The sequence below is a fragment of the Alligator sinensis genome, unplaced genomic scaffold (genome assembly GCF_000455745.1).
Source record: "Alligator sinensis unplaced genomic scaffold, ASM45574v1 scaffold368_1, whole genome shotgun sequence".
NCBI lineage: Eukaryota > Metazoa > Chordata > Crocodylia > Alligatoridae > Alligator > Alligator sinensis.
In genome coordinates, this window is record NW_005842025.1 from 2,803,635 (window position 1) to 2,806,255 (window position 2,621).

At 48.9% G+C, this 2,621-nt stretch overlaps 1 protein-coding gene across 1 annotated transcript in view; it reads left to right on the top strand.

Annotated features, from left to right (window-relative positions):
• LOC102378524 (ER degradation-enhancing alpha-mannosidase-like protein 2) overlaps positions 1-2,621 on the top strand; it is a 20,704-nt gene that overhangs the window by 11,699 nt on the left and 6,384 nt on the right.

The following is a 2,621-nucleotide window of genomic DNA, read 5'->3' on the forward strand; positions in this document are numbered from 1 at the left end:
CCCCGGGCCCCTCTCGTGAGCTTGGGGCCAGTGAGAGCGGCCACTCGGGCTAGAGCAGCCCGAGAGCGCCTGGTCAAACGGAGGCAGGCACACACTCCTTCCAGTTGTATGCCCTCTCTCCTGCCAAATGAGCCATTCCAACCAGGGGCCCAGCTCTGACTTCAGCCCCAAGCCCTGGGCCAAAGGTGGACCTGAGCCACCACCTGCTTGGGCTGGTACTTGAATCCAAGTGTGGAGGGGACATATAGAAGACCTCATGTTGGATTAAAGTAAATATGGTATGTGTTCAGGGGACTACAAATGTTATTGCTTCAGTAGTTTAAAATAACTCTATTAAAACAATCCCTAGATCATGGGGCACAGAGCAGGGCAGAGCTTAACAGACTGTATTAGAGAGATCTGCTGATGTACCAGGGCCTACTTACTCGCAGTACAGATGGGTGAAATGAGCCTGGTTTCTCATACATCCTTTGCTATCCTTATGGAAGCTTTGCAGGTTCAGAAACAACTGTAGGTTGATGGTTGTAAGTAGGTTACAGACTCTGATGGGTTGCTTAAGGCAAAATATAGCAGATGACAATCCGATCTTCTGAAAAAGCTGGCATTAAGTATGTGTATGATGCAAGTAGGTACTGTTACACAAATTGCCAATTGCAAGGCCTTATGAGGGAGGATAAGGCAAGATGCCGCGTTTATTGATTAAGCGCTTAATACACACACACACACACACACAGAGCATATTCATACCCCAATTTTTGTTCTGCGCTGGTATACGTTACCAGTCTTATCAGTATTCGGATCAACTTAGTGGCCAGCCAAGGTGATCACGAGTAGGAAACGGGCTCCTGCCAGTCAATCTCATCAGATGAACCAGTGTTCCAGGATGACATGCAAAACAAGACCCAAAATTGATGCGTCTCACCCCATCTTTTATAGCCTTGTCAATTCACCCAGTCCTCTGGGCTTTTGCTGGGTTATCACTGTGTTCTTTCTTGAAGGTCGATTGCCATTGTTCTCTCGCTGTTCTGGGGCGGATTCTTCTTGTTTGGTCTTTTATCTGTCTGCATTCTTCAGCTAGACATTCTCACAGACGCACTCTCACACATACAGCATACAAAGGTCAAGCACTTATGTCAAGCTACAGAGCAATACAAAATGGAGTTTCTTAAGGCAATGCAAAACTCAAGAAAATACATAAGATTAAAAACAATAGGCAAAAAGTCTATGTGTATAACAGTACGCCACAGATGTACACCATGCTGTGTATTAATTTTTCCACACAAAAGACTGGTAAAAGAATGTTTGGGAGGGGAAATGGAGGAGATGAGAGAAGTGAAACTTTCTCTCCTCATTGTGGGCTACCATTCATTGTAGTACTGATTTTTAAAGTGGCTCCTTCATTATGTAGGTTGGACTATGTTCACTTAATCATGATTCTTGCAGATCATTGCATGGGCCGCTGTCACTAGATTTTTAGCTTGTGCAATAAGGGAAGCAGGTACCCATAACTGGTGTGTGGAAACACTATAATTGCTATCCAGCACTTTGTTTCTTGTATTCTAGATCAGCAGTTCCCAACTTCTTTTGTACCAGAACCCATCTATAAATATCAATGGCCAGTCCTGATGCAGTGCCCCTCACTCTTGACCTGCTGCCCCCAGCCCCCCGCAGTGTGTGGGGCATAGAACTCTGCCAGCTTTAAAGTTTGTTTGTGACCCTTTCATATATTGTTGTGACCCACTTCTGGGCCATGACCCACAGGTTGAGAAACGCTGTTCTAGTTTACCCTGCCTAAGCCTCTGTGGTGGGGCTTCAGTGTCTCTCTGTTTAGTCCATGGGTGGGCAAAATACAGCCCACAGGCCAGATTTGGCCCACCAGGCTTTTTTTTTCCAGCAAGCCAGCACACAGGTGCCCACCAACTAATTGTAGCCAGCCCTTCCCATAGCTGCCCCTGCCCCTCCACATGAGACCCACTTCTGCCAGGGCAGTGCACTGTGCTCTTGCGCTCACCTGTGGGAGGGTCCCGCCTCTGGCTAGTGCACAGCTTCTGGGCATGGCTGCTACTGCTGTGGCAGCCAACCAGGGAACTGCTTGGCTCCCCTGGCCTCCAGTGGCTCCTTCTCCTGCCCCTGCTGCAGCACTCTGGGCAACAGTAGGGAAGCTGCAGCTGGGCTGGAGCATGGGGCTGGTGGAAGTGCAGAGCTTGGGGCTAAGGCTGGTTGGAGTGCGAGGCCCACGCCTGATGAGTCAGGAGGCACTCAGAGCCTGGGTTGGTGGGAGTATGGGGCCCAGCCCAGCCCCGTTCCATCATGCGAGGCTCCCATAACTCATGTGCGGCTCCTGTGACTCAGGTGCCACTGAGGGGAGTCCTGTGCATTGAAGCCAGTGGACTTCCCTGCTCCCTGTTGCCACTTGCAGCTCCCAGGACTCTGTCGAGAGTGGCGGAGAGCCCTGCATGATGGAGCTAGCCTGGCTCAGCCCTGCTCCCTGCCGCACACACAATAAGTAAGACTTTATTTTGAGCTATTATGCAACCACCTCTATATGCACTATGCAAACACACAAATCAGGACATTTTTTTTTTTTTTTTTAATAAAAACATATTTATAGTGGATGTTTG